The sequence below is a fragment of the Octopus bimaculoides genome, chromosome 18 (genome assembly GCF_046866305.1).
Source record: "Octopus bimaculoides isolate indiv1 chromosome 18, ASM4686630v1, whole genome shotgun sequence".
Classification (NCBI taxonomy): Eukaryota; Metazoa; Mollusca; class Cephalopoda; order Octopoda; family Octopodidae; genus Octopus; species Octopus bimaculoides.
This window is the reverse complement of record NC_142945.1, coordinates 28,113,872-28,127,732: the sequence shown is the minus strand read 5'-3', so window position 1 is coordinate 28,127,732 and position 13,861 is coordinate 28,113,872. Positions and strand designations below refer to the sequence as shown.

General features: G+C 35.6%; 1 protein-coding gene across 6 annotated transcripts in view; it reads left to right on the top strand.

The window, feature by feature from the left end:
- The first annotated feature begins 790 nt into the window (after positions 1-790).
- LOC106876437 (pyruvate kinase PKM) overlaps positions 791-13,861 on the top strand; it is a 52,565-nt gene continuing 39,494 nt past the window's right edge. For all 6 annotated transcript variants that reach the window (XM_089365934.1, XM_089365933.1, XM_089365932.1 and 3 more), the window contains exon 1: positions 791-879. The gene's annotated coding sequence lies outside the window, so the exon portion shown is untranslated. The remainder of the gene's footprint in view (positions 880-13,861) is intronic.

The window sequence follows — 13,861 nt, the reverse complement described above, 5'->3', positions numbered from 1 at the left end:
GGAATAAAAAAAAGGTAATTGAAATAGAGAAAAAGAAAATATGACATAGAAACAGAGAGATAAGAAATAGAAAGAGAGAGGGGGAGCCAAGGCTAAAAGAGATAAAGAAAAGAAAGAGAGAAGAGATCAAGGTTAAGAGAGAAAAGAAAGAAAATTTAGAAAGTGAGAGAGAAATAGAGAAAGGAAACCAAGGTTAAGAGAGAAAAAGAAAATCTAGAAAGAGAGAAAAGAAATACATTGAAGAGACATAGGTTAAGAGAGAAAGAGAACGAGTAGAGAGAATGAGAGAAACAGGAATAGACAGAGGAGATCAAAGCAAAAGGAAAAGAGAAAGAAAACTAGAGAGGGAGAAAGAGGAGTAAACTAATGATGAGAGGCAGAGAGAGACAGAGAAAGAAGAATAAAAAGAGAGGGGAAATTGAAGGCAAATGCAAAAAGAAAGAAAAGAAGAGAGAGAAAAACACTGAGGGAAATGAGAGAGGAAGAAAAAAAAGAAGAGAGAGAGAAAAAACACTGAGAGGGAAATGAGAGAGAGGAAGAAAGAAAAGAAGAGAGAGAGAAAAACACTGAGAGGGAAATGAGAGAGAGGAAGAAAGAAAAGAAGAGAGAGAGAAAAACACTGAGAGGGAAATGAGAGAGAGGAAGAAAGAAAAGAAGAGAGAGAGAAAAACACTGAGAGGGAAATGAGAGAGGCAGAAAGAGTGATAGAAAGAGTATTGTCGTCTCGCAATAACGACCTTGAGCTTCCATATAAGGAAAGGACGCGGTGGTTTGAGAGCGAAGGTCGTTTAAAACGGGTGAAGGTTGTTTGCCACTCGCACTGATCTTTGTCGCACTCTTCATACGACATTCTTCACTCGCTGTATTAATATCTGCAAGGTACTTATATTATCTTTTCTAATTCTACTAATCTTTCTTTTATATTTTCTAGGCAATATATAACTTCTTATTAGACGTTTCTCTTCTATTTCTCTCGCCAATCCCACTCAGAATATATTTTACGATTGATTCTTCTTCCTTTGGCCGTTTCTGTTTTTGACGTTCTTTAAAATTCTCCAAGTTTATTTCTGATTTGTTCGTCGAATATTTGTTTTAGATTTGATTTAAAACTGCTGTAATTGTGATGAAGTGTAATTATTATGTGTTTAATATGTCTATATCGTTTATATTAATGTAAAAATATCTTTTTTTAAAAAATGTTACCAATCTTTATAGTCGCTATTCCACTAACCAAGACGCTTTCATATTAAATTCCCTTCAGCTGTTTTATTATTTCCACTTTTCCCATTTCACTGCAACTCAATTATATACACCTATTCATTGACCATTTAAAGCAATGGTGTACTCTTTCTGCAGTGGTTCAATTTGCTAAAAATTATCAAATCTACCTCTGTGATAAAAAGAAAAAAAAAAACAAATGACACATTGGACATTAATAGCTCTTGGTCAGGTTTAATTAAGACCAAAAGACCTGAATGGTCATGGCTGTTCAATCAGTCTGACCTACAGCAACTGTTAAAGCAATCAATTATTTTGCAAGTTATCCATATTGTAACTATTTCTGTGAATGCAGCATTTACTAAAAATACTCCTCTTTTTGTCACTTTAATATTGTCCAAGCGAATGGTCGGTCCTGCGATGTATTTTGTATGTCTATTGATCTCTTAAGGTCATCGCTTTCACTTCTTTTGTCTTCAGGGGAAAACAACCTTCCATCCCAGTCTATTTTACTAGATGCTAGTCGTTTCAATATTATTTTCATTCTTGTTATGGCTGAGACAGACAGACAGACATATCTATCTATATATATATTATACGTGCGTGAGTCGTCGAAGAGACTCGTAAGTCAGGGGAAAAGATGCACTCGTATATCTTTCGGATAATGTATGTATATATATATATATATATATATATATATATATATATATAGTGTGTGTGTAATATTTCACCAAAATGATATATATTTTCATCGTATATTTTTGCAATCTCCGGGATCGATGAGATTAACAATATTTTTTCATGTGTTGGCGAAAATAAAATGATTAATGGGTAAATTTATTTATAAAGATGGCAGCCTGCTTAATTGGAAGGTGTGTATTTTTTTTTATATATCTTGCTGTTCGGAATATAATTTTGTCCACTCACCTAATTGTTTTACAATTTAATGAAGTATTTTTTTTTTTTTTTTTTGATGGGGGTGTGGAAAGAAAAAACAAAAAACTCGCTGATTTAAAAATGCATGTAGTTTATAAAAGCAACATCGTTATCTCCACATGTCAGCTGGGTCGAAATTTTTGTAATGTTTCGTAACCACCAATGTGGATTGGACGTTTGTCAGTTGCAGGATTTGCTCAGCCTTGACACTCACCACTAAATCAATATCTTTGATATTTTCGATCTGGTTAAATTTTTACCTTTTTAACATACTCTCTTTGACTAAGGTAGAATTTGGTATGTTATAAGCATTTAGACTAGTAAGCATTTCTTCTAGCTAACATTTGAGTCCAGTAAAGTTAAATAGGTTTTTTAGATACGTTTAATGGTTACCAGTTGTTGGATTATGTTCTGGCAATGCGTTGAAATAAGTGCCAATTGAGTGCTACTCAACAGCATATATTTATCAATTACATCATCACAATAATTATTGTTGCACATTCTGCATCTGGCTTAGCACCAAATTTTCCTATCCCAATACGGGACTACGGAAACGATACCACTCGCCACAACTGTATAGGTTTTTTGGGTTTTTTTTTTTTTTTTTTTTTTTTTTTTTTGCTATGATGAGGCATAACCTTTTTTTTTTTTCAGAAGGTGGTTCCCAAAATTCGTGGATCACAAATTTAATTTTGCATTACTTTTGCAACCAACTTGGACATAAAATTCACTATGGACCTCTGGTGGTTCATGTAGACCACGCTGTGTTATATCGGTGGCTGTTATGGGTATTATGTATGTTGTGTTGTTGGCGTTCCCATTGCAGTGGAACCACAACAGCTATTAAAAATTTTCTTTGTTTACCTTCTAGCTGTTATTGGAATATGTGGCACTTGTTTTGGTGAATTTGCCTGCTTCCTCGTCAGACCAATCTGTTTGCTAGTTCATTTCAAGATAGTAACAATATTCTAAAGTTACTGTGTCCTCTCCCCTAATTTAGACATTGTTTATGACCAAACTGTGGATTTACAAACTCATTTTGATAAAGCCTGACAAATCAAAACTTAACTCTCCGTTAATAGTTTTCTTTGTGGAGGCTCAATAGCCCAGTGGTTAGGGCAGCGGAATCGCGATCATTGGATCGCGGTTTCGATTCCCAGACCGGGCGTTGTGAGTGTTTATTGAGCGAAAACACCTAAAGCTCCACGAGGCTCCGGCAGGGGATGGTGGCGAACCCTGCTGTACTCTTTCACCACTCTTACTTCCTGTTTCTGTTGTTCCTGTAATTCAAAGGGTCAGCCTTGTCACACTGTGTCACGCTGAATATCCCTGAGGACTATGTTAAGGGTACGCGTGTCTGTGGAGTACTCAGTTACTTGCACGTTAATTTCATGAGCAGGCTGTTTCGTTGATCGGATCAACTGAAACCCTCTACGTCGTAAGCGACGGAGTGCCAACAGCAATAGTTTTCTTTGGTCTGATATACAAAGACAAGTTATTCAACTTGTACAAGCAAACTTGCACGATGATGAACATTGCAAATATTTGTTTTAGAGCAATTATTTTACAACTGAATCTATTTTTACCACTTATGGAATGAATGTGACAATTGAACAATATCTATTTTATAGTGGTACTGGTGAAACCAGTAGTACTTATTCCTCTGGGATAACTCTTTGAACTTGTGACCACTCTGAGTTTTTAAAGAATATTTATTGCATTTGCCTTTACATTTCTTGCTATTTCAGGTGAATTTCTAAATATTTTAAAATCCGTTATATTGTGATAATGTCACATTTAGATGTAGATAGTATGCAAATTTCATAAATAACATTTTGGAAAGTTATCCACTCTTAGGAAAAACCTTGAATGCTGTAAAGTTGTTGCTGAAGACACTTAACAAGAATTTAGCTAATTTTAGCACTGCTAATATCACCACATTCTCTTGCTGTATAGCAATGCAATAACTATTTTTGATTTTTGTAAAAAATACAAATACTTTAAGAGACTGAATCGCATATGATTAGACCGTTAACTGTAAGAAAAGAATTGTTTGCTTGTCATATTGTTTTCATATTTAAAAATTTTTTTCAGGTATTATTTAGCAAAATCCAACTCTGCTTACCTCAGTTTGTTTAATTCAAATAGACATCAGTCTATGAAAAGCTAACCTATCATAGACGACTGTCTATTAATCTTTAATTAGCTAAATGCTTTGGAAAATTTGAAAGGATTAACTCCCCTATAATTACCGTGCATTATTATGATTAATTGACATTGTGGTAATATAAACTTAGCTCTTGTTTGTAGCATTTCTCTCTCAGTAACTACAATAGTATTTTAAATTTAAAAAATGCTGATGCAATTCGATTTTAAAATTCTAGCATGCTTGGGTGGGTGTTTTTTTTAAAGCCAGTTACAATAGGAGAGGAATTCCCATCCTAAAGCAACTTTGCATCCTGTGGGACTGAGGATGGATAGGGGTGATACTGGTTTAGTTATTAGGTCAAAGATGTTGGGTGGCTACTGTGCAAAGACGCATTTGTGTGGAAGGAAGATGCAAAACAAAGGATTTACAAGTGATGTTTGATTCAGTATATGGAGAGAACTTCAGAAAGTGCAGTGGGGCAGTTTTTGTGAAGATGAGCTATAGCTAGTATGTTCAAAAGTAAAATTTTTACAATAGGTTCAAAGGAAAGCCTAAAAGTGAGATTCTGAACATAGGAGAGCAGAGATCACATGTATGACTTATCAGTATGCTTTTAGATATTGATAGGAGTGTAATAATTTGGATATTCAGGTGAAGTTACTGGAGAAAGTCCTTGCAAGTAAAGTTATGTGAATTTTTTTTTAAAAGTAATGTTTGTTCTGGTGGCATGAGCCTGGTTGAATAAGCCATCAAGCAAGACCTGATATCTTTATTAGAACTAAGCTTATAGGAAATTTGACTCTATTAGTGTTGAGTCCACCCTGCCCAGTTAGTAAATATTTTATCCTTGAAACTGCTTTAAAATACATCCCCTCCTGGATACAGAGCAACCCCCAATTTAGCATTTTCTATATATGCATGGATATGTATATATGGTTTCAGCAAGGGAATGGAAGCTGAAAAGCCATACCAATAATAGAATGTATGGGTGAGATGTTGTTCTCTTCACCTGTTCTGCAGTGCAGTCGGTACCCAACTTGTTTATAACTGCTTGGCCAGTTTATACTGACAGTGAATGCAATGTGAAATGATAATATACACCCATACATTAAATGCAGACTTTGCTGTGGTTAAAAGTTCACTTTACATCTGATTTCAGATTCAGTTCCAGTGTGCGACACTTTGAACAAGTGGCTTCTTTAGAAAAATTTGTGTGAATGGATTTAGTAGATGGAAACTGGAGGAATCCCATTTCTTGTGCGCGTGTGTTCGTGTGCGTGCGTGTGTGTGCGTGTGTGTTAAAAGCACCCAGCATATTGTAAAGTGGTTGGTGTTAGGAAGGGCATCCAACCATAGAAACCAAGCCAAATTGGACTGAAACCTGATGCCGCTTTCTGGCTTGCCAGCTTTGGTCAAACTGTCCAACCCATACCAGCATGGAAAGCATATGTTAAAGGATGTTATGTGTGTGTCTGTGTATATATTATGTATGTATATGTAATTTAAAGCAATTTGATTTAATCCCATGCAACTTAGTTTCATAGGCTCATTACCAGAACCTAGCTTGTCGGGCTCAGGTGGGTGAATGGAGAGATGTAGAAAGTCCAGGATAGCTACTGGAAACTGGGCAGCTGTTGGTCAAGGTAGATCAAATGGTGTCGTAGGAAATATTGAAATTTGAGCAGCATCAAATCCATTGAAATAGATTCCAAACTGGAATTTCTTGGACCATGCGGCTGAACAGGAAGGTGGTGGCATCTCACTGTCTAGATAGTATTCAAAGGAACTTAAGCGACACCAAATCATTTTTCTTATTCTATTAGTGTGGGATGATGTAGAAAGACTTGAATTTAAAGGGTGTGAAGTTATGCCCTCTTCATAAAAATGTATTTTTGTGGTAATCAACAGTTTTTATTAGGGATGTAATTATATGGCAGCTGCTAAGGAGCATATAGTTGATGATTTTGATTAGACTGCTAATTATGAGGCATATTGTTCAAAATTAATATTTAAGATATTTAAACCATGAGCTTAGTACTAAAGAGGCAAGATATATATTAACAAAGGAGTGGCACCATAAAAGCATGTGGAAAGTTGATCAGCGAGCTTATCTGAAGTTGTTGGTGATATTTGGTGAGATATCAGAATGCATGCTTGAGGAGAAAGCAGAGCTTTTGGCTTGTGCTCTGATGTACTGATTCTTTTCATTTCCTCTGAACCACTGATAATTTATACTATTTTCTTTTAATATACAATACTTAATGCTGTCATCACTAGCATTGTAGGTTTACTGTTGCTTAGTGATGTAGCCACTAAACTGCTTGTTCTTAGACTAGTTTACTTTATAAATGTATCTCAAGGTACAACGCTATAATTGCAGCAAGGTATTGTGTCACTTGCCAAGACATAACTCGAATTATGTTGTATTAACATAGAAATAAGATCCAGTTTGTAACACAGTTTCATAATTAGATATAAGTGTTGGTTTCTTTCAAGAATTCTTCCAGAAATCTGCATTTTCACTTGGATTGATAGCCACAAAAATAAAATGAATTTATACAACTGTTGTATACCTAAAAGCTGTTCTTCATCTTCATTCAATTGGGATCATTTAGTTGCAGGGCACCTTCATATAGGAAGAGACACACATCACTTGTCCCAAAGATGCACATGAAATACCTGTTGCAAATCTGTGTGTTAAGATGCTTGCTTCTGAATCCTGTGGTTTTGTGTTGAGTCCTATTGTGCTGTACCTTGGGCAAGTGTCTTCTACTTCCAGGCCAACTAAAGTCTTGTGGATGGATTTGGTAAGCAGAAACTGAAAGAAGCTCATCATATTATTCGTGTATCCTTGACGTTTATTAGTTGTAAACCTCATATGACCGACGTCGTTTGTTTCAAGTCTTCCTTGAAAAATACAGGGTACAGTGAATATGTTGTCTAAATTACACAAAGATGAAAATACCACTGACATTTCATTTTAACAGAAATATTTACCAAAATTACATATCTCGAAATACTAAAGAGTAAATTTTTTCAATAAAATTGCCATCGGCTTCAGCCATGGCCTCCAGACAACTTCAGAATCTCCTGTTCTGGATGGTCTCCTTGTTTAATTTGGTGAATGCTGCCATAATCCTTGCCTTCAGTTCATCTTTGGTGATACAAGGAGTTTTGTTGGTCTCTTGCTCAACTGTGCCCTATGCATAATAATCAAGGAGGGTTGCAGTATGGGGAGTTAGGTGGCCAGTTGTTAGGGGTAATGTGGTCACAGAAATTATGACAGCCATGACCGTTCTCCTGCTTGTGTGGCATGGTGCAGAGTCCTGTTGCCAGACATAGGGTCTTCCAGCAGCCACCCTCTTGATCCAGGGCAGCACTACCTCTTCTAGGCACTTAATGTAGGTCTCTGTGTTGAGTGTGAGGCCATATAGAAAGATGGAGGCATAACATCACCAACACTAGTGATCATTGCAAATACCATGATGTTGACTGGATGTTCGATTTTTTTATTTTTTTTTTTTTTATTTTTTTTTTTTATCGTTTTGGGGACAGGGCAAGCTAACGATTGTTCTGTGTGTTCACCATCTGTTCATATCAGAGCTTCTGGTATGAATGCCGGGCAGTACCATGTCGTTTTCAAATTTCTAGCAGTGCATTGCATCATGGTTTTGTTTTTCTCACAGATGGTGCCCAACTGACCCTACTATACTGTGTAGTTGACAAAATCATAAACAATGTATGTACAAAATTAAAAATATAAATTGGCGATAATCGGCCCATTGCACCCTGTATGTCTGGCCATAGAGAAATAACTTTCTTAGAAACAGGTGAAGGTTGGCAATAGAAAGGTCATCTGGCTAAGAGAAACTTCCTCAGTGAATTTGTCCGATTCATGCAAGCATAGAAAAATGAATGTTAAAATGATGATAATGCATACATTGTGTGTGGACAAAATATATTATACAAAATGCAACAATTCTCTTCTCAACAAATTGTGCCAGTGATACAGGATAATTATAAAAACAAGACGACTAATCCTATTCAGTTGACTGTTGAGAAAAGAACAAGGTACAGAGTACTCTGTATAACAGATCAAGTTACCTAGGAATAATGAGATTAGAAAAGTATTTTAGGTAAGTGAAGAGCTTATGTGTGCGGCCAGAAAAATCAGTAGTAAATACTTGAATAAGAAGATATTAAATGTGGTAAAAAGAAGACTGGGTGGAAAACCAGAACCATGGATGTGAAGGTAATATATCATGCACGAAGCAGGAAAGGATGGACTGAGTGATGACTGCTTCATTTATATCTTTCAACTATCTTCTCTTCATATATTGATGCAACTTGCATTTGAGTTGAGTACAATGATAGATGTACCTTATACCAATGTTGCATCATCAGTTCTAAAGTTCATCAGCAGTTGCAGCACCACTATCCTGTTTCAGGGTCTTGATCATGGTTTTGGAGGAGTAAAACAGAAACTCCAATCATGGCTGCACAAAAACCATGTGTTATGAATTTCATACTAAATGTATTGATAAATAGTTCAAATTTCAATGCACAATTTAGATAACAATATTTTAATCAAGTCTGCTATTAAGCCAAATTTCTTAATTTTCACAAATCCATTTACTTTTCTTTCAATAATCCCCACCAAATGTTTAACTTGTTGGTATTGTTTGTCCTTCATTTGATCATAGGTTAGTTGCAGTCATAATGATATAATTGCTTTTAGCTGTTGACTGTGCAGCACACTGCAAGTAATTTTTTTTCTCTCTTCTTTCAAATGCTAGATGTAGGGCAGAATAGTACGAGATTAATCTGATTGTCTTTCCACTAATGAGGGATTTTCATGACATGCTTTTTGAATTTCTTGTTCAAATAAAGAACTCTGCTTGTCTGAAGCTAGTTTGGAAATGGGTGACGTCAAATGTTGAATGCCCATTTGACTGCAAAGTTGTTTTTAGATGATGTAATTTTAGTTTCATCATTTTACACTTGATTTTTTTTCATGCTTGTGTGGGTTGGTTATAGGTCACCATCTTCTGTTTTAACATCTACATTTCTATGCTCACATGGATCAGATGGAATTTTGCTGAGGTGAATTTTCTATAGGGTCATTTGTCCTTCCTGTTGCCAACTCTCTCCTGTTTTCAAGCAAGAGAATACTTTCCCATGACCAGACATTTTTTTTCATGGAAGATTGGAAACTGACATCACTTGCATGATGGTGACACTAATTTGCCACTGTCACATAGTGCCAAGGCAAGGAGACAATAAAACAAACAAACATGCATGCACGTTCACTCACTCACTTTCACTCTCTCTCCCTCTGTCTGTCTGTCTGTCTCTCTCTCAGCTTATTTCAGTTCCTGTCTACCTGGGGTTAAAAAAAACTAACTTGCCCACAACTGAATCTGAAGATATATAGTTGGGAACCAAACTTTTTACCATACAGCCATGGCTGTGCCTAGATATAATTGTCTTTTGAGTAGTCCAACAATGGTGAAATTTGATGGACCATTGTCAATATTTCATTGCTTGTTGCCAATGTAATGTATGGAAATTCTGAGAAAAAATCTATGACAATAAACCACATTTTATCATTAAATAGTTTGGTCCACTAGAGTTGCTCGTATTCATTGCCGTGGTGCAGAAGTTTTTTTTTACCATTCTTTATATGTCATATCAGCAACATAACATGACTATTGCATCTATTTTTTTTCTCAGCATCTGCAACTTATGCTCAAATAACCTTCATACAACTCAGTTGAATTTTTATTTTGTAAAATTTTTGGAATAATTGCTCCATAAAAATTGAACTGCAGATTAATAAATTCCTGTGTAATGACGTCTCATTTTATTTAATTTTCTCTTGGATGTTTATCATCAGTTAGTTTTTTGGCCTATCATTAATGAATTAATAAAAACCATATTGATATCAGTTTTTACTCGTATTCTATTGACTTTTAACAATTTAATGTTTTGAATCTAGATACAATGATTATGACTTGCATCAAACTTGAGGATGCCAAATGTTGCAATCATTGAGATCTATTATGTGCTGGTATATCTTTATTTGAGAATGTTTATTAGGGATTTGTTTAATGATTAATTCAAAATAACTATAGAAGAATTGATTAACTTTACATAATCCTTCTATTCTATTTGTGAATATCGCCATGCATGTACATCCAATGTTTTAGATGAGTGTGCCAATGTACATTCAACTCTATATTCATCTAACAGACCCACTCTAAATACCAATTGCTGACACATCTCTTGTGCTAAAATTTCATTTCACTTATTGTTTCAGTGCTAAGTTACTTTACATTAAATTACAAAATAATACACTAAGGTTTGCCTCTTTCTTTATTAATGTACAATAATATTCTGTTGAAATGAATGCCAATACTTAATATGCATTTTTGGAATTGGTAATTTTTTCATAGTATTGATATTTTTCTAAATTTTTTTTGCCAAATGCACTAATATAACTAAAATAATTGACATTGGTTTCCAAATAGTGACAGACAGCACAGTCCCAATCCTGTGATTAATAGGTTCTGATGTGCTGTTCACTACTTTACAATCCAATTCTTTTACCAATTTGGTTTTAAAAATGTTAGTGGGGTGACCTTTTGATAAATCAGTTTTTCACCCAGATGTATATAAATTTTGGCCAGTGTTTTTTCAGTGGGTGAAAATACTTTGGAATAATTAACACATAAATTAATTTTAAAAAATTATTTTTAATATTTAAATCTATTAAATTATCAACATTTATTAACAATATCTGTATTCCAGAGCACAGGCGTCACTGACATTTTAAATGCTTTCATTCAATTCCTTCAAAATAGATTTGAAACCTTTTCGCAATAGCTTCACAATTTTGTGGTTGGTTATTTTAAATTTGACGGGTATTTTTCTTTTTCAGTAGAATACCTTTATTGCAATTAGCATTTATTTTTTCAAAATCTATTCTAATGATGATCAGATTATTTTATATCTTTTCAAATCTAAAGTTTTAGTAGTGCCAGCAACGAATTTAATGCATTATTGATTTATAAATGTAGATAAGTTTTGATTTCTTCAAACAAATCTTTAATATACATTGTCATCTTTAATATTGAATTCGTTTCCTACCTAGTTATCCTGTTGAGTAGTTTTGTTTTTTTAAGATTTAGCAAATTTGAAATTATTTTGATTGACATTTGCTAATTTTTTTTCTTGTGGATTACATTTTTTATTAAGGAAATTCTGATTTTTTATAACTCGTATAACATTTTACAGTCTTCCATTGGTTATGTCAAAACACTTGGCCTAGTGGTGCGGCTGTTGCACTCCTGGTCGCTAGATCATGGGTTCAATTTCCTGATTGGGCAGCGCATTGTGTTCTTGAGCAAGGCACTTCATTTCATGTTGCTCCTGTCTCCCTTTCGGTCAGTGGGGAATGTTGGTCTGCTCACCTGGCCAGCAGGGTGGCATCATTTGAAGGCTAAAGCGATGCCAAGCACATTGTGACTGATGTGTGATCTCATCTGATATTCTGGTCAGTCATGGTCATGTGTAAGCTTTAGATGTATTTTTAATAGTTTGATGAAAATATTGAAATGCTAATGTCATTTATCAATGGTATACCACTATTTAGTTTGGTTTATTCAACAGGCAATCAATATTGATTGTATGCTAAAGAAACCTACCATTTGAGTTAGCAGCTAACCAGTCATCATGACTAACCAATTTTCATTATACTTTGGGCAACTATATTAGATACCATTATTATTTACAATGGATGGATAGGTGTTCTCATCTTGTTCATTGTTGTCACATTTCAGCTGATGTGCTCTCCAGCCTTCATCAGGTGCACATATGATAGGATACAATAACCTGCTAAGCAGACTTAGTGGAGATATGAATGTAATATGGGAACCAGTATTAAAAGATAAAGTACTAGGTTTGTAAGCTCTAAAATTCACTCTATAATTGCCCACTAGTGTAGTGGATAAGAGCATAAGCTACTAACCTTCAGATGCTAAGTTCAGTCCCAGGCAGGGACTTGAATAATATCAACAGAAAAATGGCATCAGCAACATACCATTGTAAATAATGTACATAATTTATCATCTCAAAGATATAGAGTAGTACTACCTCAGAATAATTTAGTTTTTTGAATTGACCAGTCAATTTACAAAGCAGTTTTCATAGAAAATTTTGTTTTGTTCTTCAGGACTGAATAGTTATTAGTTTCATGGCCAATCCACAGTTGATATAACAATTTCTGTTGATTGTTATTGACAAACTTATACTCCTTGAAATGCACAATAAGACAGTTAAGATGAATTCCTACATTATCATGATTACTATTGAAGTCCTGATAAATAGGAGCACTAGCAATATATGATAAATTTAGGTTTGGCTGTGGACTTATAATAGTTTTCTGAAATGTAGATCACTTATACCCCATTTGTCTTGAGTTTGTTGTTGCTTCTGCATTTGGCAGAGTATTGATGATATTTAGGAATCTAATACCATTGACTAGGTAGATTACTTCTTAAACTTAAATTTGTATAATATTATGATGGAAAAACAGGAAATAATGACAAATTGTTGAAATAAGTCTATTACATTGATATGAAAATAATCAGACTATGATGAATAATTAATCAAGATTAGCTGACTCTATTTGTTGTAGCAACATCAAAATAAAATTAGGTATAACAATGTTTTGAGGTCTTAAGAGTCATTTGTCCAGAGGTTTGCACCCGCACTTTCAGGATGATAGCCAGCAAAGAAAAGGTATAGCACTGATGCATACAAGTTATTGTCTATTCTTTATGAAATGGGGTGGTGGGGGAGTTCATTTAGCAGTACTGCATTTATAGATATACACATGACAAATTGGGTGGGACTCACACTAACGCACGCCCTCACGCTCGCACAATCCCTCACTCGCCACGCACATTTGCGCACTCTCCATGCACATTTGCTCACTCACCACGCACATTCGCTCACTCGCCACTCACTCACCACGCACATTCGCTCACTAGCCACTCACTCACCATGCACATTTGCTCACTCGCCACTCACTCACCACGCACATTTGCTCACTCACCACACACATTTGCTCACTCGCCACTCACTCACCACGCACATTTGCTCACTCACCACACACATTTGCTCACTCGCCACTCACTCACCACGCACATTTGCTCACTCGCCACTCACTCACCACGCACATTTGCTCACTCGCCACTCACTCACCACGCACATTTGCTCACTCGCCACTCACTCACCACGCACATTTGCTCACTCACCACGCACATTTGCTCACTCGCCACTCACTCACCACGCACATTTGCTCACTCGCCACTCACTCACCACGCACATTTGCTCACTCACCACGCACATTTGCTCACTCGCCACTCACTCACCACGCACATTTGCTCACTCGCCACTCACTCACCACGCACATTTGCTCACTCGCCACTCACTCACCACGCACATTTGCTCACTCGCCACTCACTCACCACGCACATTTGCTCACTCGCCACT